Source organism: Ranitomeya variabilis, chromosome 8 (genome assembly GCF_051348905.1).
Source record: "Ranitomeya variabilis isolate aRanVar5 chromosome 8, aRanVar5.hap1, whole genome shotgun sequence".
Classification (NCBI taxonomy): domain Eukaryota; kingdom Metazoa; phylum Chordata; class Amphibia; order Anura; family Dendrobatidae; genus Ranitomeya; species Ranitomeya variabilis.
In genome coordinates this window covers 213,326,127-213,352,659 of record NC_135239.1, presented here as the reverse complement: position 1 = coordinate 213,352,659, position 26,533 = coordinate 213,326,127, and the positions used below count along the sequence as shown (strand labels likewise).

The window sequence follows — 26,533 nt, the reverse complement described above, 5'->3', positions numbered from 1 at the left end:
TTGGTACCGTTGCCTAAGTTGCCTTCCTCTTCTGATTTGGTTCCGTTGTTTTTTCAGCATGTGGTTCGTTTGCATGGCATTCCGGAGAATATTGTGTCCGATAGAGGTTCCCAGTTTGTTTCTAGGTTTTGGCGGGCCTTTTGTGCTAGGCTGGGCATTGATTTGTCTTTTTCTTCCGCATTTCATCCTCAGACAAATGGCCAAACCGAGCGAACTAATCAGACTTTGGAAACTTATTTGAGATGCTTTGTGTCTGCTGATCAGGATGATTGGGTGGCTTTCTTGCCATTGGCCGAGTTTGCCCTTAATAATCGGGCTAGTTCTGCTACCTTGGTTTCACCCTTCTTTTGTAACTCTGGTTTTCATCCTCGTTTTTCTTCGGGGCAGGTTGAGCCTTCTGATTGTCCTGGGGTGGACTCTGTGGTTGACAGGTTGCAGCAAATTTGGGCTCATGTTGTTGACAATTTGGTGTTGTCTCAGGAGGGGGCTCAGCGTTTTGCTAACCGTCGTCGGTGTGTTGGTTCCCGGCTTCGGGTTGGGGATTTGGTCTGGTTGTCTTCCCGTCATGTCCCTATGAAGGTTTCTTCCCCTAAGTTTAAGCCTCGGTTTATTGGCCCTTATAGGATTTCTGAGATTATCAATCCAGTGTCTTTTCGTTTGGTCCTTCCAGCCTCTTTTTCCATCCATAATATTTTTCATAGATCTTTGTTGCGGAAATATGTGGTGCCCGTTGTTCCCTCTGTTGATCCTCCTGCCCCGGTGTTGATTGATGGGGAGTTGGAGTATGTGGTTGAGAAGATTTTGGATTCTCGTTTTTCGAGGCGGAAGCTTCAGTATCTTGTCAAATGGAAGGGTTATGGCCAGGAGGATAATTCTTGGGTTGTTGCCTCCGATGTTCATGCTGATGATTTGGTTCGTGCCTTTCATTTGGCTCGTCCGGATCGGCCTGGGGGCTCTGGTGAGGGTTCGGTGACCCCTCCTCAAGGGGGGGGTACTGTTGTGAATTCTGCTCTTGGGCTCCCTCCGGTGGTTGTAAGTGGTAGCGCTGCTGTCTCTGAATCGCAGCATTTGTCAGGTGTGTTCACTTTTTGCAATTCTGACTGGGCTATTTAGTCTGGCTTCACCCTTTAGTCAGTGCCAGTTGTCCATTGTTCCTGGAGGATTCACATCTCTGCCTGGTCTCTCCTGCTTTGCAGTTAATTTCAACAAAGATAAGTTCTGGTCTTGATTTTTTGCTGTCCACATGCTTTGGCCTTGTTCAGTTCTTTTCCATGTTTTTGTCTTGTCCAGCTTGGTCTGTATAAGGATTTGTTTAGCCAAGCTGGTATCTCTGGAGATGCAGATATACCCTCCATATCTTTATTTAGCTGTGGAGATTTTGTATTTTCTGTGGTGGATATTTTCTAGTGTTTTAATACTGACCGCATAGTACTCTGTCCTATCCTTTCTATTTAGCTAGAAGTGGCCTCCTTTGCTAAATTCTGATTTCAGTCTGTGTATGTTTTTTCCCTCTCCTCTCACAGTCAATATTTGTGGGGGGCTGTCTATCCTTTGGGGATTTTCTGAGGCAAGATAGTTTTCCCTTTTCTATCTCTAGGGGTAATTAGTCCTCCGGCTGTGTCGAGATGTCTAGGGAGCGCTAGGTACATTCCACGGCTACTTCTAGTTGCGGTGTTAAGTTCAGGGTCTGCAGTCAGTACAGGTACCACCTTCTCCAGAGTACGTCTCATGCTGCTCTTAGGCCACCAGATCATAACACATTTCCACTGAAGTTGGATCAGCCTGCGATTTGATTTTCCACTTTGATTTTGAGCATCGTTCCAATTCCAGACTTCCGTGGGATATTAGTTGTGATTTACGTTGATCATTTTTATGTTTTATTGTTCTCAACACATTCCACTATATAATGAATAAAGATGTACAACTGGAATATTTAATTCAGTGATATCTAGGATGCGGGATTTTAGTGTTTCCTTTATTTTTTTTGAGCAGGGTGTATATATATATATATATATATATATATATATATATATATATACACACACACACACACACGCACTCACACACACACACACACACACACACACACACACACACACACACACCCTGCATATACATGTAAAATGTGTACTCTTGTAAGGTGTAATTTAAAAAAAAAAATCAAGAACTATCCATTATTGCAAATAAATGTTTCAGTCGTGCTGAGTAGGGGAACTTTCCGTTTTCAGAGAAGTTTGGTCCTCAGGACCTGAGCCTGAGTCTTCATAGCTGCCCTGGTGTCTCTTGTTTGTCTGCAGCATTTACATCTTGTCGACAGTGATTCTGCCCATGGAGGTGGCCCTAGCCACTGACCTCAGTGAATGGCAGCATTGCTGTCGACGAGATGTAGAGCTCAGCTCAGTGGTGCCGGGAAACAGCTAACATGTGCCGGTAAAGATGTGGGCTCACATCAAAGGGAGGGTGTCCGACATTGGCGTACTATTATGCCCGATGTCGGAAAGGGGTTAATATAATATTTAAAAAAAAAAAAAAATTTATGACTTAATATTGAGCAGAATTAACCCCTTAATCCCATATGACGTACTATCCCGTCGAGGTGACCTGGGACTTAATTCCCAGTGACGGGACAGTACGTCATAGCGATCGGCCGCGCTCACGGGGGGAGCGCGGCCGATCGTTGCCGGGTGTCAGCTGACTATCGCAGCAAACATCCGGCACTATGTGCCAGGAGTGGTCACGGACCGCTACCGGCACATTAACCCCCGAAACACTGCGATCAAATGCTCAGAGCAGGTGCTGGTAAGCCTGCAGCCCTGTTTGTCAGATCACTGATCTGACACAGTGCTGTGCATAGTGTCAGATCAGCGATCTGACCCTATAGTGTGATGTCCCCCCTGGGACAATGTTACAAAAGTAAAAAAAAAAAAATATTTAGATGTGTAAAAAAAAATTCCTAAATTAAAAAAAAAGATATATTGTTCCCATAAATACATTTCTTTATCTAAATAATTAACCCCTTTACCCCCAAGGGTGGATTGCACGTTAATGACCAGGCCAATTTTTACAATTCTGACCACTGTCCCTTTATGAGTTTATAACTCTGGAACGCTTCAACGGATCTTGGCGATTCTGACAGTTTTCTCGTGACATCTTGTACTTCATGATAGTGGTAAAATTTATTTGATATAACTTGCGTTTATTTGTGAAAAAAACGAAAATTTAGAAAATTTTGCAATTTTCCAAATTTGAATTTTTTATGCCCTTAAATCACAGAGATATGTCACACAAAATACTTAATAGGTAACATTTCCCACATGTCTACTTTACATCAGCACAATTTAGGAACCAAAATTTTTTTGGGGGTAGGGAGTTATAAGGGTTAAAAGTTGACCAGCAATTTCTCATTTTTACAACACCATTTTTTTTTTAGGGACCACATCTCATTTGAAGTCATTTTGAGGGGTCTATATGATAGAAAATACCCAAGTGTGACACCATTCTAAAAACTGCACCCCTCAAGGTGCTCAAAACCACATTCAAGAAATTTATTAACCCTTCAGGTTTTTCACAGGAATTTTTGGAATGTTTAAATAAAAATTAACATTTAATTTTTTTTTACACAAAATTTATTTCAGCTCCAATTTGTTTTATTTTACCAAGGGTAACAGGAGAAAATGGACCCCAAAAGTTGTTGTACAATTTGTCCCGTAAAAATAAAAAATCATATTTTTTCACAAAAATTATCTTTTCGCCCCCAATTGTTTATTTTCACAAGGGTAAGAGAAGAAATTAGACCACAAAAGTTGTTGTGCAATTTGTCCTGAGTACGCCGATACCCCATATGTGGGGGTAAACGACTGTTTTGGCGCATGGCAGAGCTCGGAAGGGAAGGAGCGCCATTTGACTTTTCAATGCAAAATTGACTGGAATTAAGATGGGACTCCATGTCGCGTTTGGAGAGCCCCTGATGTGCCTAAACATTAAACCCCCCCACAAGTGACACCATTTTGGAAAGTAGACCCCCTAAGGAACTTATCTAGATGTGTTTTGAGCGTTTTGATCCCTCAAGTGTTTCACTACAAGTTATAACGCAGAGCCGTGAAAATAAAAATTCCTTTTTTTTTTTTCACAAAAATGATTTTTTAGCCCCCAGTTTTGTATTTTCACAAGGGTAACAAGATAAATTGGACCCCAAAACTCGTTGTCCAATTTGTCCTGAGTACGCTGATACCCCATATGTTTGGGCGCATGGCAGGGCTTGGGAGGGAAGGAGTACCATTTGGAATGCAGATTTAGATGGATTGGTTTGCAGGCGTCACGTTGCATTTGCAGAGCCCCTGATGTACCCAAACAGTAGAAACCCCCCACAAGTGACCCCATATTGGAAACTAGACCTCCCAAGGAACTTATCTAGATGTGTTGTGAGAACTTTTAACCCCCAGGTGTTTCACTACAGTTTACAATGCAGAGCCGTGAAAATAAACAATCTTTTTTTTCCCACAAAAATGATTTTTAGCCCCCCAAATGTATATTTTCCCAAGGGTAACAAGAGATCTTGGACCCCAAAAGTTGTTGTCCAATTTGTCCCTAGTACGCTGATGCCCCATATGTTGGGGTAAACCCCTGTTTGGGCGCACGGTAAAGCTCGAAAGGAAAGGAGCACTGTTTTACTTTTTCAATGCAGAATTGGCTGGAATTGAGATCGGACGCCATGTCGCGTTTGGAGAGCCCCTGATGTGCCTAAATAGTGGAAACACCCCAATTCTAACTGAAAACCTAATCCAAACACACCCCTAACCCTAATCCCAACGGTAACCCTAACCACACCCCTAACCCTGACACACCCCTAACTCTAATCCCAACCCTAATCCCAACCGTAAATGTAATCCAAACCCTAACCCTAACTTTAGTCCCAGCCCTAACCCTAAATTTAGCCCCAACCCTAACCCTAACTTTAGCTCCAACCCTAGCCCCAACCCTAACCCCAGCCCTAACATAAAAAAAGATATAAATGAGGCATCGCTGTAATCGTACTGACCCGAAGAATAAAACTGCTTTATCAATTTTACCAAACGTGGAACAGTATAAACGCCTCCCCCAAAAGAAATTCATGAGTAGCTGGTTTTTGGTCATTCTGGCTCACAAAAATCGGAATAAAAAGCGATCAAAAATGTCACAAGCCCGAAAATGATACCAATAAAAACGTTAACTCGTCCTGCAAAAAACAAGACCTCACATGACTCTGTGGACCAAAATATAGAAAAATTATAGCTCTCAAAATGTGGAGACGCAAAAACTATTTTTTGCAATAAACAGCATCTTTTAGTGTGTGACAGCTGCCAATCATAAAAATCCGCTAAAATACCCACTATAAATAGTAAATCAAATCCCCCTTCATCACCCCCTTAGTTAGGGAACAATAATAAAATAAAATTTTTTATTTATCTCCATTTTCCCGTTAGGGTTAGGGCTAGGATTAGGGCTAGGGTTAGGGTTGGGGCTAGGGTTAGGGCTACAGTTAGGGTTGGGGCTAAAGTTAGGGTTGGGGCTAAAGTTAGGGTTAGGGCTACAATTAGGGTTGGGGCTAAAGTTAGGGTTAGGGCTACAGTTAGGGTTGGGGCTAAAGTTAGGGTTTGGATTACATTTACAGTTGGGATTAGGGTTAGGGGTGTGTCAGGGTTAGGGGTGTGGTTAGGGTTATGGTTGGGATTAGGGTTAGGAGTGTGTTGGAGTTAGGGGTGTGGTTAGGGTTGGGATTAGGGGTGTGCTGGGGTTAGGGGTGTAGTTGGGGTTAGGGGTGTGGTTGAGATTAGGGGTTAGGGTTTCAGTTAGAATTGGGGGTGCCCACTGTTTAGGCACATCAGGGCTCTCCAAATGCGACATGGCATCTGATCTCAATTCCAGCCAATTCTGCGTTGAAAAAGTAAAATAGTGCTCCTTCCCTTCCAAGCTCTCCCGTGTGCCCACACAGGGGGTTTACCCCAACATATGGGGTATCAGCGTACTCAGGACCAATTGGACAACAACTTTTGGGGTCCAGTTTCTCTTGTTACCCTTGGGAAAAAAAAATTGGGGGGGCTAAAAAACATTTTTGTGGGAAAAAAATTATTTTTTATTTTCACGGCTCTGCATTATAAAATGTAGTGAAACACTTGGGGGTTCAAAGTTCTCACAACATATCTAGATAAGTTCCTTGGGGGGTCTAGTTTCCAATATGGGGTCACTTGTGGGGGGTTTCTACTGTTTAGGTACATTAGGGGCTCTGCAAACGCAATGTGACGCTTGCAGACCATTTCATCTAAGTCTGCATTCCAAACGGCGCTCCTTCCTTTGTGAGCTCTGCCATGCGCCCAAACGGTGGTTCCCCCAAACATATGGGGTATCAGCGTACTCAGGACAAATTGGACAACTTTTGGGGTCCAATTTATCCTGTTACCCTTGGGAAAATACAAAACTGGGGGCTAAAAAATAATTTTTGTGGAAAAAAAAAGAATTTTTATTTTCACGGCTGCGTTATAAACTGTAGAGAAACAATTTGGGGTTCAAAGCTCTCACAACACATCTAGATAAGTTCCTTAGGGAGTCTACTTTCCAAAATGGTGTCACTTGTGGGGGGTTTCAATGTTTAGGCACATCAGGGGCTCTCCAAACGCAACATGGCGTCCCATCTCAATTCCAGTCAATTTTGCATTGAAAAGTCAAATCACGCTCCTTCCCTTCCAAGCTCTGCCATGCGCCCAAACAGTGGTTTACCCCCACATATGGGGTATCGGCGTACTCAGGACAAATTGCACAACAACTTTTGGTGTCCAGTTTCTTCTATTATCCTTGGGAAAATAAAAAATTGGGGGCGAAAAGATCATTTTTGTATAAAAATATGATTTTTTATTTTTACGGCTCTGCATTATAAACTTCTGTGAAGCACTTGGTGGGTCAAAGTGCTCACCACACATCTAGATAAGTTCCTTAGGGGGTCTACTTTCCAAAATGGTGTCACTTGTGGGGGGTTTCAATGTTTAGGCACATCAGTGGCTCTCCAAACGCAACATGGCGTCCCATCTCAATTCCAGTCAATTTTGCATTGAAAAGTCAAATGGCGCTCCTTCCCTTCCGAGCTCTGCCATGCGCCCAAACAGTGGTTTACCCCCACATATGGGGTATCAGCGTACTCAGGATAAATTGCACAACAATTTTTGGGGTCCATTTTCTCCTGTTACCCTTGGTAAAATAAAACAATTTGGAGCTGAAGTAAATTTTTTGTGAAAAAAAGTTAAATTATTATTTTTTTTTAAACATTCCAAAAATTACTGTGAAACACCTGACGGGTTAATAAACTTATTGAATGTGGTTTTGATCACCTTGAGGGGTACAGTTTTTAGAATGGTGTCACACTTGTGTATTTTCGATCATATAGACCCCTCAAAATGACTTCAAATGTGATGTGGTCCCTAAAAAAAATGGTGTGGTAAAAATGAGAAATTGCTGGTCAACTTTTAATCCTTATAAACTCCCTAAGGCTACGTTCACATTTGCGTTGTTGGGCGCAGCGTCGTCGACGCATGCGTCCCTATCTTTAACATGGGGGGCGCATGGACATGCGCCGGTATGCGTTGTACTGCGTTTTACGACGCATGTGTCATATAGACGCACAAGGCAGGGTGCAGGGGACGCTACTTGTAGCGTTTTCCCTGCGCCGAAAGTCACAATCTGTAGGATCGCAAAACGCTGCGTTGTGTACATGCGTTGTTGGTTGCGTCGCGTAGCGTCGCTGATGCTGCACCCAACAACGCAAATGTGAACGTAGCCAAAAGAAAAAAAAAATTTTGTTCCAAAATTGTGCTGATGTGAAGTAGACATGTGGGAAATGTTACTTATTAAGTATTTTGTGTGACATATCTCTGTGATTTAAGGGCATAAAAGTTCAAAGTTGGAAAATTGCGAAATTTTCAAAATTTTCGCCAAATTTCCGTTTTTTCACAAATAAACGCAGGTAATATCAAATAAATTTTACCACTATCATAAAGTACAATACGTCACGAGAAAACCGTGTCAGAATCACCGGGATCCGTTGAAGCGTTCCAGAGTTATAACCTCATAAAGTGACAGTGGTCAGAATTGTAAAAATTGGCCTGGTCATTAACATGCAAACCACCCTTGGGGGTAAAGGGGTTAAATTTGCTGACATCCCTCTATATACAATATTACCCACCTAAAAGCCCCCTTAATCAACAATCAAATCAATCAACCTAAGGGGCCCTTAGGGTATGTTTCCACGGTCAGGAAACGCTGCTTGTTTGACGCTGCGCAGAGCTGCAGCGTCAAACAAGCAGCGTCCAGATGTTCCAGCATAGTGGAGGGGATTTTATTAAATCCCGTCTCCACTATGCGTGGAAACCCGCACGCGGCGGCCCTGCGACTACGGACATGCTGCGCGTCTTTTCAGATCGCAGCGTCCCCGCAAGGCATATCACAGGGCGCTATGGGAGAGAGCGATCATCCCGGATGTGAAGAGTTAACACATCCGGCATGATCGCGTCCCAGAAAGGGGGCGGGGCTTAGCGCCGAGCGGCTTCGCCGCTGCGGCGATACCGCCGGCCATCCTGAACGTGGAAACATACCCTTAGGGTATGTGTCCACGTTCAGGTTTGCTTCAGGCTTTGGTCAGGATTTTATGCAAGTAAAAACCTGACCAAAACTGCACCTGAGGTCACTGGCAGGTCACCTGCGGTGTGCCTGCGTGTTTTGCTCATTGTAGCAACATGCTGCGTTTTGAAAAAACGCACCGCGCATGCGTTTTCGCGGCAAAAACGCATGCGTTTTTTAATGCATAGTGGAGTCGGGATTTCATGAAACCCCCTCCACTATGCTGTAACATCTGGACGCTGCGTTTTTGACGCTGCGGAAAAACGCAACGTCAAAAACGCAGCGTTTCCTGAACGTGGACACATACCCTTATACATGTAAACCATAACAAAAAAACCTCAAGAAATTCTCTTTTAGTTACTTTAAAAACCCTAATACATAGAGACATACATGCACGCACATCTGTACAGAAAACCAGTGATACAAAAAAGAGCAGAAATGAGGGGAGATAGGAACTAGTTTTGCCCTTCACAATTCCCTTCCTGACATTGGAGGTTGGCACCCTAAGTTGTAATGGAATGGGGCCCCCGCTCCTCGTCCACTGCCCCTCTACTACTCTACTAGCTACTCTGACTAAGGTCTGCTGCGATCTGAATCCAGGACAGTTTGCTGGGTCTTGTTGTCCCACAAACCTGTATATTAGTAAAAGGCTGGATATAAGGGTTAACCAGAAAGTAATGGGTGGGACTGGTTAACCACATACCTTCCAGGTGGTGTGATCCTGTGATGTCAGAAAGGTGCAATATGCAGTCCTATGTAACACCACAGATAACACAGTGATAACTCTGAGTACAGATAATGTAGAATGCATAGGCAGATTATAATGAGTATAGGACTGAAGGTGACATCTACTACATTTTCTGTGCTCAGAGAGTTATCACTGTGCTATCTGTGGAGTTACATAGGACTGCAGGTGACCTCTACTACATTATCTGTGCTCAGAGAGTGATCACTGTGTTTTCTGTGGAGTTACATAGGACTGAAGGTGACCTCTCCTACATTATCTGTGCTCACTCACTGTGTTTTCTGTGGAGTTACTGATCTGTTGCGGACCTGATCTCCCATGCTTCTCATGTTGGATCCGTTATATCCCCTTCATATTTCTCACCTCGCTTCTCACACTAGTTCTCCAGGTTCGCTCTCCTCCTCTGTTTCAGCGACCGCTTCACTCAGAGGTCAGTTCCCAAAACCAGGTTGTGAAACTTTCCCAGCAGCGCAGCTATCGCATACGAGGACCCGGCCCCTAACACAGACCAAAACCACAACAATTATTGACATCAGGAGGAGTAATGATACAATGTAACGCCTGCAGTATGTTCTGGCAATAAATACTGTGTACATGTCCCATTATCTGGCACCACTGCCGGGGCACCAGGTACAGCTATTATGGGGTCCTACAACTCAGGAGACCCTTAACCTGTAAAACAACTGGTTTAGCCTGTGATTACTGGAAAGGGGCGTGAATCGAGTGTGTGCCCAATATTTGCTTTGGAGCTCCAAGGTTACCCAGACAATTGGCATCTTCTCAATTCATTATGTTCTGCATTATACCTGTGGTGTGACATCACGTGTATTATAGCTGTACTATGACATCGCTGTGTGCATTAACCTGTAATGAGACATTAATATATTCATGTGAACTTTGTCTTTACTGCTTGCATTCCTCCTCTACTGTGAATAAAATAACATTAAACTTTGCATATTTTCAACTCGCTGCTGAAAGTGACGTGATGGTGATATGGTGAAGTCCCTGATCTATTACTAAGAATGAAACCTCACTTAGGCCTGCAATACAGAAAAACATCATAAAAAGATAGTGTCTTCAATATAAATGACAGTATTATAGTAGTTATATTCCTGTACATAGGGGGCAGTATTATAGTAGTTATATTCTTGTACATACGAGCAGTATTATAGTAGTTATATTCTTGTACATACGAGCAGTATTATAGTAGTTATATTCTTGTACATAGGAGCAGTATTATAGTAGTTATATTCTTGTACATAGGGGCAGTATTATAGTAGTTATATTCTTGTATATAGTGGCAGTATTATAGTAGTTATATTCTTGTACATAGGGAGCAGTATTATAGTAGTTATATTCTTGTACATAGGGGCAGTATTATAGTAGTTATATTCTTGTACATAGGGAGCAGTATTATAGTAGTTATATTCTTGTACATAGGGGCAGTATTATAGTAGTTATATTCTTGTACATAGGGGCAGTATTATAGTAGTTATATTCTTGTACATACGAGCAGTATTATAGTAGTTATATTCTTGTACATAGGAGCAGTATTATAGTAGTTATATTCTTGTACATAGGGGCAGTATTATAGTAGTTATATTCTTGTATATAGTGGCAGTATTATAGTAGTTATATTCTTGTACATAGGGAGCAGTATTATAGTAGTTATATTCTTGTACATAGGGGCAGTATTATAGTAGTTATATTCTTGTACATAGGGAGCAGTATTATAGTAGTTATATTCTTGTACATAGGGGCAGTATTATAGTAGTTATATTCTTGTACATAGGGGCAGTATTATAGTAGTTATATTCTTGTACATAGGGGCAGTATTATAGTAGTTATATTCTTGTACATAGGGGCAGTATTATAGTAGTTATATTCTTGTACATAGGGGCAGTATTATAGTAGTTATATTCTTGTACATAGGGGCAGTATTATAGTAGTTATATTCTTGTACATAGGGAGCAGTATTATAGTAGTTATATTCTTGTACAAAGGGGCAGTATTATAGTAGTTATATTCTTGTACATAGGGGCAGTATTATAGTAGTTATATTCTTGTACATAGGGGCAGTATTATAGTAGTTATATTCTTGTATATAGTGGCAGTATTATAGTAGTTATATTCTTGTACATAGGGAGCAGTATTATAGTAGTTATATTCTTGTACATAGGGGCAGTATTATAGTAGTTATATTCTTGTACATAGGGAGCAGTATTATAGTAGTTATATTCTTGTACATAGGGGCAGTATTATAGTAGTTATATTCTTGTACATAGGAGCAGTATTATAGTAGTTATATTCTTGTACATAGGAGCAGTATTATAGTAGTTATATTCTTGTACATAGGGGCAGTATTATAGTAGTTATATTTTTGTACATAGGGGCAGTATTATAGTAGTTATATTCTTGTACATAGGGGCAGTATTATAGTAGTTATATTCTTGTACATAGGGAGCAGTATTATAGTAGTTATATTCTTGTACATAGGGGCAGTATTATAGTAGTTATATTCTTGTACATAGGGGCAGTATTATAGTAGTTATATTCTTGTACATAGGAGCAGTATTATAGTAGTTATATTCTTGTACACAGGGGCAGTATTATAGTAGTTATATTCTTGTACATAGGAGCAGTATTATAGTAGTTATATTCTTGTACATAGGAGCAGTATTATAGTAGTTATATTCTTGTACATAGGGGCAGTATTATAGTAGTTATATTCTTGTACATAGGGGCAGTATTATAGTAGTGATATTCTTGTACATAGGGGCAGTATTATAGTAGTGATATTCTTGTACATAGGGGCAGTATTATAGTAGTTATATTCTTGTACATAGGGGCAGTATTATAGTAGTTATATTCTTGTACATAGGAGCAGTATTATAGTAGTTATATTCTTGTACATAGAGGCAGTATTATAGTAGATATATTCCTGTACATAGGGGCAGTATTATAGTAGTTATATTCTTGTACATAGGGGCAGTATTATAGTAGTTATATTCTTGTACATAGGGGCAGTATTATAGCAGTTATATTCTTGTACATAGGGGCAGTATTATAGTAGTTATATTCTTGTACATAGGGGCAGTATTATAGTAGTTAGACAACAGTGGTGGATGATCGCAGAATAATCTCCATGGTGAAGAGAAACCCCTTCACAACACTCAACCAAGTGACCAACACTCTCCAGGTCGGCGTATCAATATCCAAATCTACCATAAAGAGAAGACTGCATGAAAGTAAATACAGAGGGTTCACTGCACGGTGCAAGCCTCTCATAAGCATCAAGAAGAAAAAGGCTAGACTGGACTTTGCTAAAAAACATCTAAAAAAGCCAGCACAGTTCTGGAAGAACATTCTGTGGACAGATGAAACCAAGATCAACCTCTACCAGAATGATGGAAAGAGAAAAGTATGGCGAAGGCGTGGTACAGCTCATGATCCAAAGCATACCACATCATCTGTAAAACACGGCGGAGGCAGTGTGATGGCTTGGGCATGCATGGCTGCCAGTGGCACTGGGTCACTAGTGTTTATGGATGATGTGACACAGGACAGAAGAATGAATTCTGAGGTCTTCAGAGCAGCCATACTGTGTGCTCAGATCCAGCCAAAGCAGCCAAACTGATTGGTCGTCGTTTCATACTACAGATGGACAATGGCCCAAAACATAAAGCCAAAGCAACCCAGGAGTTTATTAAAGCAATGAAGTGGGATATTCCTGAATGGCCAAGTCAGTCACCTGATCTCAACCCAATTGAGCAGCATTTCACTTGTTAAAGACTAAACTTCAGTCAGAAAGGCCACAAACAAACAGCAACTGAAAACCACCGCAGTGAAGGCAGAGCATCAAAAAGGAGGAAACACAGTGTCTGGTGATGGCCATGAGTTCAAGACTTCAGGCAGTCATTGCCAACAAAGGGTTTTCAACCAAGTACTAAAAATGAACATTTTATTTACAATTATCGAATCTGTCCAATTACTTTTGGTCCCTTTAAAAACAGGGTGGCACAGGTTAAGGAGCTGAAACTCCTAAACCCTTCATCCAATTTTAATGTGGATACCCTCAAATGAAAGCTGAAAGTCTGAACTTCAACTGCATCTGAATTGTTTTGTTTAAAATTCATTGTGGCAATGTCTATAACCAAAATTAGAAAAATGTTGTCTCTGTCCAAATATGTATGGACATAACTGTATATTCTTGTACATAGGAGCAGTATTATAGTAGTTATATTCTTGCACATAGGAGCAGTATTATAGTAGTTATATTCTTGTACATAGGAGCAGTATTATAGTAGTTATATTCTTGTACATAGGGGGCAGTATTATAGTAGTTATATTCTTGTACATAGGAGCAGTATTATAGTAGTTATATTCTTGTATATAGGAGCAGTATTATAGTAGTTATATTCTTGTACATAGGGACAGTATTATAGTAGTTATATTCTTGTACATAGTGGCAGTATTATAGTAGTTATATTCCTGTACATAGGGGCAGTATTATAGTAGTTATATTCTTGTACATAGTGGGCAGTATTATAGTAGTTATATTCTTGTATATAGGGGGCAGTATTATACTAGTTATATTCTTGCACATAGGAGCAGTATTATAGTAGTTATATTCTTGTACATAGTGGCAGTATTATAGTAGTTGTATTCCTGTACATAGGGGCAGTATTATAGTAGTTATATTCTTGTACATAGTGGGCAGTATTATAGTAGTTATATTCTTGTACATAGGGGCAGTATTATAGTAGTTATATTCTTGTATATAGGAGCAGTATTATAGTAGTTATATTCTTGTACATAGGGGCAGTATTATAGCAGTTATATTCTTGTACATAGGGGCAGTATTATAGTAGTTATATTCTTGTACATAGAGGCAGTATTATAGTAGTTACATTCTTGTACATAGGGGGCAGTATTATAGTAGTTATATTCTTGTATATAGGAGCAGTATTATAGTAGATATATTCTTGTACATAGGGGCAGTATTACAGTAGTTATATTCTTGTATATAGGAGCAGTATTATAGTAGTTATATTCTTGTACATAGGAGCAGTATTATAGTAGTTATATTCTTGTACATAGGAGCAGTATTATAGTAGTTATATTCTTGTACATAGAGGCAGTATTATAGTAGTTATATTCTTGTACATAGGGGCAGTATTATAGTAGTTATATTCTTGTACATGGAGCAGTATTATAGTAGCTATATTCTTGTACATAGGAGCAGTATTATAGTAGTTATATTCTTGTACATAGGGGCAGTATTATAGTAGTTATATTCTTGTACATAGGGGCAGTATTATAGTAGTTATATTCTTGTACATAGGAGCAGTATTACAGTAGTTATATTCTTGTACATAGGGAGCAGTATTACAGTAGTTATATTCGTGTACATAGGGGGCAGTATTATAGTAGTTATATTCTTGTACATAGCAGTATTATAGTAGTTATATTTTTGTACATAGGAGGCAGTGTTATAGTAGTTATATTCTTGCATGTGGAGACAGTATTGTAGCAGTGTATCCTTTCGTCCATACAGGACAGTGTCATAGCTACACTCCTGTATAAAGTTTAGTCTCCTCAGGACATTTTTTTATAAGTCTGGTCAGTTTCATGTATTTAGCTCCTCATTTTTGGATACAATTGCACTCTCACTTCTACATTGTCTTCATTACTTGAAGTTCTGTTTTTTTTGCAGACATCTGCAACATGTGGAAGTGAGCGTTTATCTGCAATTAGATAGATTAAGCAATAATTCACTGACCGCAGGTTCCTTTTTATGATGCTATTAGCCAGTGGAAGGCATTTTTGTTGTTTGGTAATTTGGGGGATTTTATTGAACTCTTGTTCTTGATGTATAAGGCTATGTTCCCATTGTCAGTGTTTATTGAGTTTTTGACGCAGCAGAATTTCTGCACTTTAGTTTACTTGTGATTTTGCATTGTATTTTTGTGTGTGGTTTTTTTACGCTGTATTTTTTTCTCCGTGTTTTGTGTCTCATGCTTTAAATAAAGCTGCTTTGTTTTTTAAACTTCCTGGTATTGACATTCTTAGGCGCTGATTACATGCGTTTTTTATGCATTTGCTCTGCATAAACGCGCTTAAAATGCATGTGTGTATGTTTTTACCTGCAGATTTTCTGTATCTAATGCAAGTCTATGGGGATATTCTGCACAGAAAACTCAGCACATCCGCAAGAGAAACTGACATGTTGCGGATTGGAAACAGGCAACGCAGTGTAAAAAAGAACAGTTGGCATGGGATTTCTATAAATCTCATCCACTTTGTTGGTTCTGTAAAATGCTGCGTTTTTGCCACAGCGAAAATACACAACGTCAAAAACACGATAAAAGATCATCGTGGGAAAATAGGTCTATATTGTTTCATCATCAGTATTATTAATATTGTCATGGTCTCGTGTTCTTGTATTATTATTCGTCTTTTTTGTGCTGAAGGACTTTTTTCAGCTCAATAATTTATATAAATAATAAATATTTTTTTTTTAGGTGCTTTCCACAAGGATAAGCTGTACCCTTTAAATCCTCTGACAGAGGCCTCTCACCCAGCCAAACCAGCTCTTTTCCTTTGCACTGATGAAGTGCAAACAACCCTAAGGCTTCTTTCACACTTGCATCGTGTGACGTACATCGCAATCCGTCGTTTTGGGGAAAAAACAGATCCTGCAAATGTGCCCGCAGGATGCGTTTTTTTCCCATATGCTTGTATTGCCGATGGATCGCGACGTATGTCCATACGTCGTGTCCGTCGTGCACTGGATCCGTCGTGTTTTGGCGGACCGTTGGCACGAAAAAACGTTCAATGTAACGTTTTTTCGTACGTCGCGTCCGCCATTTTCTACCGCGCATGCGTGGCCGGAACTCTGCCCCCTCCTCCCCGGACTTTAGAATGAGCAGCGAATGCGTCGAAAAACTGCATCCACTGCCCACGTTGTGCATAATTTTCACAACGTGCGTCGGTACGTCGCGCCGACGCTTAGCGACGGACCCGTACCGACGCAAGTGTGAAAGTAGCCTTAGCGACTGTCTGCAAATGGAGTTTCTGGTTTTGCTTCTTAACCTATGTGGCAAAGACACTCAAAGGGTCCGTAATAACTTTAGGGATTGCTGCTTCCAATAGGCAGCAGTCGGGTTTCCATCATCATCCTCTCTGAGGAGGATAATTGGTGTTTGTTACTTTGGTAGTCCATTTATGGCAAATCCAAAAACACTTATTTCCTGGCGCTTTCACCTTTGTATCCACACAAACCATGTTCTATGTTGTGTGACTTGTGTGCTGTATATAGCCTATTTGTTTCATGTGTGTTATCCATCTATATGTGTTACTTAGTATTAGCTGTTCTCAGTTTTCTATTAGGCCTCATTCACACGTCTGTGTTTAAACACGTAAGTGAAAAAATGTTACTGTGTCATCAGTGTGTCCATTCTTGTGTCCGTGTATTGTCCTTACATCTGTTTTTACCATCAGTGTTTTGTCCGTTTTTACCATCAGTGTTTGGTCCTTGCGTCTGTTTTTACCATTAGTGTTTGGTGCTCGTGTCCACTCTTACCATCAGTGTTTGGTCCTTGCGTCTGTTTTTACCATCAGTGTATTGTTCTTGCATCTGTTTTTACCATCAGTGTTTGGTCCTTGTGTCTGTTTTTACCATCGGTGTTTGGTTCTTGCATCTGTTTTTACCATCAGTGTTTGGTCCTTGCGTCCGTTTTTACCATCAGTGTTTGGTCCTTGCGTCCGTTTTTACCATCAGTGTTTTGTCCTTGCGTCTGTTATTACCATCAGTGTTTGGTCCTCGTGTCTGTTCTTACCATCAGTGTTTTGTCCTTCGTGTTTTTACCATCAGTGTTTTGTCCTTGGGTCTGTTTTTACCATCAGTGTTTGGTCCTCGTGTCTGTTATTACCATCAGTGTTTTGTCCTTGCGTCTGTTTTTACCATCAGTGTTTGGTCCTCGTGTCTGTTCTTACCATCAGTGTTTTGTCCTTGCGTCTGTTTTTACCATCAGTGTTTGGTCCTCGTGTCTAGTCTTACCATCAGTGTTTTGTCCTTCGTGTTTTTACCATCAGTGTTTTGTCCTTCGGCCGTTTTTACCATCAGTGTTTGGTCCTTGCATCCGTTTTTACCATCAGTGTTTGCTCCTTGAGGGCTGTCCCACACGTCCAGATAATTCCGGTACCGGAATAAATCGGTACCGGAGTTATCCGTGTCCGTGTGCCTGGGAACTCACGTAGGCCATACGTGCGGCACACGTGTGCCGCCCGTATGGCGAGTGGGTACCACACGGAGCGTGTGGTACCCACGCGTGTGGTACCCTGAATCGTGCTGAAGCCGCGATTCATATGTTCCCTGCAGCAGCGTTTGCTGCAGAGAAAATATGAATAACAGTGTTTAAAATAAAGATCTATGTGTCCACCGCCCTCCCACCCCCTGTGCGCCCCCCCGCTGTTCTGAAAAAACTTACCCGCCTCCCTCGCTGCTTCCTGGTCTGGCCGCGGCTTCTAGTGTATGCGGTCACGTGGGGCCGATCATTTACAGTCATGAATATGTGGCTCCACCTCCCATAGGGGCGGAGCCGACTATTCATGATTGTAAATGAGCGGCCCCACGTGACCGCATACAGTAGGAGGCGCGGGGCAGAGAGGAAGGAGTGACAGCCAACGTGGGAGCGGGTGAGTATTTTCAGAACAGCGGGGGGGCGCACAGGGGGTGGAGGGGCGGCAGACACATAGATCTTTATTTGAAACACTATTATTCATATTTTCTCTGCAGCAAACGCTGCTGCAGGGAACATATGAATCGCGGCTTCAGCACCATGTGGGGGGGACAGCGCTTACTGTAGCGCTGTCTCCTGCACGCACACGGACCCCAGACGGAGAACGTCCATGTGAGGTCCGTGTTTTACACGGACCCATTGACTCTATTGGGTCCGTGTAATACGTGCGCTCCCACGAACACTGACATGTCTCCGTGTTTGGCACACAGAGACACGGTCCGCAAAAAATCAATGACATCTGAACAGATGCATTGATTTTTATGGGTCTACGTGTGTCAGTGTCTCCAGTACGTGAGGAAACTGTCACCTCACGTACCGGAGCCACTGACGTGTGAAACCGGCCTGAGTCTGTTTTTACCATCAGTATTTGGTCCTCGTGTCTGTTTTTACCATCAGAGTTTTGTCCTTGCATCCGTTCTTACCATCAAAATTCTAAAAATGCCTGTGAAGCACCTGAAGGGTTAATAAACTTCTTGAATGTTGTTTTGAGCACTCTGAGAGTGCAGTGTTTAGAATGGTGTCACTTTTGGGTATTTTCTGTCATATAGGCTTCTGAAAATCACTTTAAATGTGATGTGGTCCCTAAAAAAATGGTTTTGTAAATTTTGTTTGAAAAAATGAGAAATCCCAGGTCAACTTTTAACCCTTATAACCTCCTAACAAAAAAAAGATGTTTCACTGGGATCCGTTGAAGCGTTCCAGAGATATTACCACATAAAGTGACACTGGTCAGAAGTGTAAAACTTGGCCAGGTCATAAAGGTGAAAACAGGCTCAGGGTGAAGGGGCTAAGTGATCCAAACTTTAGGGTGGTGAGACTGGACCGTGTGGAAGACTGGGTGGTGCTGCCACGCCTTTTGGAAGCTTTATCTGCTATCCAACTGACCACCTGTTCACACTGCTCTGGCTTCAGAAGTGGTGTATCGTTCCTCCCTGCAAAGCAGGACAGGAACCTATGTGTCGAGGATGGGCGTGTTTCTTGTGCTCCAGCATCAGGTGTAGTCGCACCTGCCCCACTGTCCTCGGCATCTGCGTACACCATCATCCGCACTTCCACTTCCCTGTCCATTAACGCACGCCTTACGCATTTTGTAGTTGCTAGGTCTCTTGAAACCTAGTTTATTTTTAAAGAAAGAAAAAAATTTGTTACCTGCAGCAATCAAAGTGGTTTTTGTGGGTTTACTCAACCGTAATGCAACAGAAAGAATGCAAAACTATATGGATGACAATCAACTTCAATTCAGAAACACTTTTCAGTGTATTTTGCCGTTTTGGAGATCACAGAAATGTTCCCAGACCACGTAACACTGTATGTCTGAGAAATTGTCATGTCGGACGCTGTTCAGACCAGGTCGTTCGACAGACAGCGGTAATTCCGCTTTTGACCACTATGGGCTCATTGGCGTCGGCTAGATTTTATCTAGCTGTTTCGGGGTTAATTTACCTGATCCTCGGATTGGAAGCTGGGCCATGCCCATTGCCTTTAAATAGTTCTCCTGATCATTGGGCGTCGCCGATTATAGCTTCTGTCTTGTGCGTTGTTATCTCGGTCTGGAGTGGAGAGCTGGTTGTTGGAGATTTGTTGCTGGTGGTGTATTTTCCTTTGTCTTATTTACTCCTTCCTATATTTGTATTTATTTTGCCCTGCACATTTATACTGTATTCCTGAGTGACTGCGGCGTGGTGTATATTTTCTTTTATCCTTGTCTGTGCCAACTGTGGGTATTGGTGTATTACCTCTTCACTGGGTAGTGGGCGGAGGTTTCAGCCTAGGGTTGAAACAGGAGACAGGGTGAGGTTCGAGGCCTGGACATGCACACCATCAGTGTAAACTCCAGGTAGAGGGTCAGTCAGGATTTCCCTAGTCTGAGGGAAATTGCAGGGGTCCGGGTTATTAGCTCTCGCTCACATAGTCTCCCCGTGACATTATAATCGGCCCAACAAAAAAAAAAAAAGGGGGTTTCCTTTTTTTCTTTTGCTTTGTCATGGATCCCACGACTTCCATAACCCGCCAGTTGGAGGCGCTGTCCCTACAGGTCACTGAGTTGAGGGGGGGCAGTGCAGCAACAGGGGCTAGCAGTATCTAATGTGCAAGCTGGAGCGACAGGAAGAGTTGCTGAGCCTAAATTCCCTTTGCCTGAAAAATTTGCTGGGGAACGCAGTGAATTTGTTTCTTTTCGTGAAGCTAGCAAACTATATTTCCGTATGTGCCCGATCTCCTCAGGTAATGAGGCTCAGCGTGTGGGCCTGGTGTTGTCATTGTTAAGCGGGGATCCCCAAGCATGGGCGTTTTCTTTGCCATCTGATTCTGCTGCATTTAACTCTGTGGAGAGTTTTTTTTCCTCTCTTGGAAAAATCTACGATGAACCTGATAGAATGGCTCTAGCAGAATCTAAGATACGCACTATTCGCCAGGGGGAGCGAGTTGCAGAGGATTACTGTTCTGAATTTCGTCGCTGGGCGATCGATACACAATGGAATGATCCAGCATTGCGGAGTCAGTTTATTCATGGGGTTTCTGGAAGGGTTAAAAAGGCCCTTCTGATGTACGAGACTCCTGCTTCTCTAGATTCCGCTATGAGTCTGGTTGTCCGCATTGATCGCCGTTTGCATCAGGGGGAGCATGAGACACCGCCTATGGGAGAGGGTTTAGGTTCACGTGAGGTTGCTGCAGGTGAGCCCACGGAGCCTATGCAAATCGCAGGGGTGTCACATGTGAAGCATCGAGCCCCTGAGCTTAGGAAGCAGGGAGCCTGTTTTTACTGTGGTAAAACTGGTCATTTTATTAACATCTGTCCTCTGCTGTGTAAGAAAAACGCAACGGCGGAAAACTTCTAAGCTCAGAGGGTGTGGAGGAGACCAATCTGAGCTTATGTATATCCTCCATGGTGGTTTCTCAATGCATGCTCCCTGCTCAGGTTTTTATCGCTGGCAGTGAGCTGCCAATTAGTTTTTGTGGATAGTGGTTCAGCCACAAATCTCATTGATGAGGAGTTTGCGCGCACAGCAGGTTTTAGGATTGAAAAACTGTCTCATCCTATCCGCGTGGTCACCATCAATGCTGCTCCTCTCTCTCAGGGGGAGATTACTGAATTTGTGGCTGAGGTGAAATTCTACATTGGGGTTCTACATTCCGTGCGGGTTACATGTAAGGTGCTCAGGAATCTTCCTGCTCAGGTGGTTTTGGGTTTTCCTTGGTTGTCTATGCACAACCCGGTAATTGACTGGAAAACTCAGGTCCGGAGAGACAAGCGTTAAAAGATTATATTGCTGAAAGCTTGAGCAAAGGGCACATCAGGCCGTCATCCTCGCCGGTGGCAGCTGGGTTCTTCTTCGTGAAGAAGATGGCAGATTACGCCCGTGTTTGGATTTCAGGGAGTTGAACCAGATTACGGTTCGTGATCCATACCCTATGCCACTGATACCAGATTTGTTCAACCAGGTGGCGGGTGCTAAGTGGTTTACCAAGCTTGACCTCAGGGGGGCGTACAACCTTATAAGAGTCCGTCAAGGTGATGAGTGGAAGACGGCTTTTAATACCCCTGAGGGTCATTTTGAAAATTTGTTGATGCCATTTGGGTTGACTAACGCACCTGCAGTGTTCCAACATTTCATCAATGATGTGTTCTCGCATGTTTTGGGGAAATTCGTTATCGTGTACCTAGATGACATTCTCATATATTCTTGCGACCGTGATACTCATTTAGATCATGTCAGGCAGGTGTTACAGCTTCTCAGAGAGAATAAGCTGTATGCTAAACTTGAGAAATGTGTATTTTCTGTTCAGGAGTTGCCTTTCTTGGGTTATATTGTGTCTGCTTCTGGTTTTAAAATGGACGCCGCTAAGGTGCAGGCGGTGCTGCATTGGGAACGTCCTGATAACCTGAAAGCACTCCAGCGGTTCCTTGGGTTTTCTAACTACTATAGGAAATTTATCAAGGATTTTTCCATCATTGCTAAACCGCTAACTGACATGACTAAAAAGGGTACCAATTTCTCCGTTTGGCCTGATGCTGCTGTGTGCGCATTTGAATTTCTTAAGAACAGGTTTGTTTCAGCCCCCATTCTTGTGCAGCCAGACGTATCTAAACCCTTTGTTGTGGAAGTCGATGCGTCTGAGGTTGGTGTGGGGGCGGTACTATCTCAAGGCTCATCCTTGAGTGATTTGCGTCCATGCGCCTATTTCTCCAAGAAACTGTCGTCCGCCGAACGTAACTACGATATCGGCAACAGGGAGTTGTTGGCAATCAAGTTGGCCTTTGAGGAATGGCGACACTTCTTGGAGGGGTCGGTACATCAGGTCACTGTTATTACCGACCATAAGAATCTGCTGTATTTGGAGTCTGCCAAGCGTCTGTCTCCCAGGCAGGCTCGCTGGGCATTGTTTTTCACGCGGTTCAATTTTGTGGTCACTTACAGACCGGGGTCTAAAAACACTAAGGCGGATGCTCTGTCCAGGTGTTTTACGGGGGGTGAACCTCGGGAAGATCCAGTACCCATCCTCCAAAAGGGTGTTGTGGTTTCGGCTCTCACTACCGAGGTTGAGGCTGAGATTGCCGAGGCTCAGGAGGAGGTACCATCTGAGCTTCCCGTCAACAAATTTTTTGTACCGCTTCATCTCCGCTTAAAGGTTTTGGCGGAGCATCATGATGCTGTCCTGGCTGGCCACCAAGGGGTTAGAGGTACCTTGAAGTTGGTGTCACGTCGGTTTTGGTGGCCCAAGATCCGACAGGACGTGGTCTCATACGTGTCAGCTTGTACCACGTGCGCTAGGGCTAAGACGCCCCGCTCCCGTCCTATTGGCACACTACTTCCTCTTGAGGTACCTAGTAAGCCATGGACGGAAATCTCCATGGATTTCATCATTGATTTGCCCTCCTCAGCTGGGAACACGGTCATCTTGGTGATTGTTGATCGTTTTTCTAAAATGTCGCACTTTGTGGCTTTACCTTCGTTGCCTAACGCTAAGACTCTGGCTCAGGTATTTGTACAGGAGGTGGTCAGACTTCATGGGGTTCCGTCTGACATCGTGTCTGATAGGGGGTCTGTTTGTGGCAAAATTTTGGAAAGCATTTTGCTCACGGCTGGGGATCAAGTTGTCTCATTCTTCGGCGTTTCATCCTCAGTCAAATGGTCAGACTGAGCGTATGAGCCAAAATTTGGAACAGTACCTACGCTGCTTTGTCTCTGATAACCAGGAGGAGTGGTCTACCTTTCTTCCTTTGGCTGAGTTTGCCATCAATAATCACCGCCAGGAGTCGTCTGGGGAGTCTCCGTTTTTTTGTGTTTACGGGCTACATCCTCAATTTTGTACCTTGAGTCAGAGGGGCTCTTCCGGCGTTCCGGAGGAAGACCAGTTAGGAACACAGTTGTCATCAGTCTGGAGGAGAGTTAAACAGCGCCTGTTGAGTGTGGGTGCCAGGTACAAACGTGTGGCTGACAGTAGGCGTGTGCCAGGTCCGGACCTGAGTGTGGATGACTGGGTGTGGTTATCCACAAAAAACATAAGACTCAAAATACCGTCCGTTAAATTGGGTCCACGGTTTATTGGTCCATTTAGGGTCACCGCCGTCATTAACCCAGTTGCGTACCGATTGGAGCTCCCTATGGTGTATAAGATACACAACGTGTTCCACAGGTCTCTTCTAAAGAAGGTGGTGGGTTCTGTGGACGCGGCGCCTATGCCACCTCCAGTCTTGGTGGATGGTAATTTGGAGTTTGAAGTCTCCAAGGTGGTTGACTCTCGTGTAGTGCGTCGCACTTTACAGTACTTGGTACACTGGCGTGGTTATGGGCCTGAGGAGAGGTCCTGGGTACCAGCCTCGGATATTCATGCGGATCAGCTGGTCAGTTTTTTTCATCGTCGCCATCCAGACAAGCCGGGTCCTATAAGTCGTGAGGGCCCTGGGGTCCCTCGTAGAAGGCGGGGTACTGTCATGTCGGACGCTTTTCAGACCAGGTCGTTCGACAGACAGCGGTAATTCCGCTTTTGACCACTATTTGCTCATTGGCGTCGGCTAGATTTTATCTAGCTGTTCTGGGGTTAATTTACCTGATCCTCGGATTGGAAGCTGGGCCATGCCCATTGCCTTTAAATAGTTCACTGAAAAAAACCAAGAGCATATATAGATGGAATCCTAGACTACAAAACCAAACCACAACACAAGGATTCCTAAAATATAACTTTTAATATATAAAGTTAAAACAACAAAGTTCTAAAATTGAGGACTACACAATGTAGATAGACAATAGGGGAAACAAATAATCCCTATCAAATACCCTACTCTCATCCACTACCTACTTACGGGGGTAGGCACCCTAAATTACTGCGGTTGGCGCCCCCGTTCCACGAAGGCTGGCCCTGTTAGCCCTACAAATGCCCTACAGTCCCTATAAGGTAGTGTCACAGATACAATTTGACCCAAAACCAAAATTAACACAAAAAATTAACAAAATAGTTTGCAAAAAGAAATAAGAAAAAATTAGAAAAAACAAACCAAGCAAAAAAACACAAATTAGTAGTATAGCCAAAGGCTGAGGACCCTTAATAGGGTATTGATGTACAGTCCGTGGTTTCAAAAAGAAGAAATACCATTATCCTGTTCATATAAACCAATTGATACTTTCAAAAAGTAGAATATCCTATCCATACAGATCAATAAGGGCAAATCCCAATAGCACCATAATCAACATATTATAAAAAATTAGCAAAATAGTATAAACAAATATGAAAAAAATAGAAAAATAAACAAAACAAAAAAACAAAAAATAATTATATAGCCAACAGGCTATAGGCCCTTAGTAGGATGTTCATAAATAGATGTTAAACATTTTATAAAATATAGAAAGGAAGGTATTCTTCTCTCATTCGCAAAAAGCAGATCCATCAAATGGAGCCACTCAAAACACACTGCGTATCACTTCTATTAGTCTTGATGGCTTACTAATTTTTTAAATAGTTCTTCTGATCATTGGGCGTCGCCGATTATAGCTTCTGTCTTGTGCGTTGTTATCTCAGTCTGGAGTGGAGAGCTGGTTGTTGGAGATTCGTTGCTGGTGGTGTATTTCCCTTTGTCTTATTTACTCCTTCCTATATTTGTATTTATTTTGCCCTGCACATTTATAGTGTATTCCTGGGTGACTGCGGCGTGGTGTATATTTTCCTTTATCCTTGTCTGTGCTAACTGTGGGTATTGGTGTATTACCTCTTCACTGGGTGGTGGGCGGAGGTTTCAGCCTAGGGTTGAAACAGGAGACAGGGTGAGGTTCGAGGCCTGGACATGCACACCATCAGTGTAAACTCCAGGTAGAGGGTCAGTCAGGATTTCCCTAGTCTGAGGGAAATTGCAGGGGCCCGGGTTATTAGCTCTCGCTCACCTAGTCTCCCCGTGACTGAAATGGAAGCCTACAAAAGTTTTAAAAGAAATGTAGCCCAGGCAACTGTTTCAACGATTTTTTGGTGTGTTACATAACACAAAAAAGGACTTCAAAGCATGTCATACTTGATGGATCAAAATATATTCAATTTTTTCAGCCCCCACAAAAAAGCTGCGGTTGTATATTTGCTAACGAACTGCACAGGCCTAATCCCTGTCTACAGACTGGATTCTGTCACTCTCCTTTCTCCTGCAACTCTCTCTCCCTCAGGTAAATGCAGATTGTATGTGATACAGTTAGCCCTTAGGGTACCTTCTCACAGTGGCACTTTGGTCGCTACGACGGCACGATCCGTGACGTTCCAGCGATATCCATACGATATCGCTGTGTCTGACACGCAGCAGCGATCAGGGACCCTGCTGAGAATCGTACGTCGTAGCAGATCGTTTGGAACTTTATTTCGTCGCTGGATCTCCCGCTGTCATCGCTGGATCGGTGTGTGTGACACCGATCCAGCGATGCGTTCGCTTGTAACCAGGGTAAACATCGGGTTACTAAGCGCAGGGCCGCGCTTAGTAACCCGATGTTTACCCTGGTTACCATCGTAAATGTAAAAAAAAACAAACAGTACATACTCACATTCCGGTGTCCGTCAGGTCCCTAGCTGTCTGCTTCCCGCACTGACTGACTACCGGCTGGAAAGTAAAAGCAGAGCACAGCGGTGACGTCACCGCTGTGCTCTGCTTTCACTTTACGGCCGGCACTCAGTCAGTGCGGGAAGCAGACGGCTAGGGACCTGACGGACACCGGAATGTGAGTATGTACGGGTTTTTTTTACATTTACGATGGTAACCAGGGTAAACATCGGGTTACTAAGCGCGGCCCTGCGCTTAGTAACCCGATGTTTACCCTGGATACCCGGGGACTTCGGCATCGTTGGTCGCTGGAGAGAGCGGTCTGTGTGA

The 26,533-nt window shown here is 42.8% G+C and overlaps 1 protein-coding gene across 5 annotated transcripts in view; it reads right to left on the bottom strand.

Annotated features, from left to right (window-relative positions):
- Positions 1–26,533, bottom strand: part of IL5RA (interleukin 5 receptor subunit alpha) — a 120,799-nt gene that overhangs the window by 88,361 nt on the left and 5,905 nt on the right. For 2 of the 5 annotated variants that reach the window (XM_077276858.1, XM_077276862.1), the window contains exon 2: positions 9,752–9,886. The exons of 2 other annotated variants lie outside the window; for them this stretch is intronic. The gene's annotated coding sequence lies outside the window, so the exon portion shown is untranslated. Of the gene's footprint in view, positions 1–9,661; positions 9,887–26,533 lie in introns of all 5 variants that reach the window. One more of the 5 variants, XM_077276864.1, reaches the window with a different exon arrangement.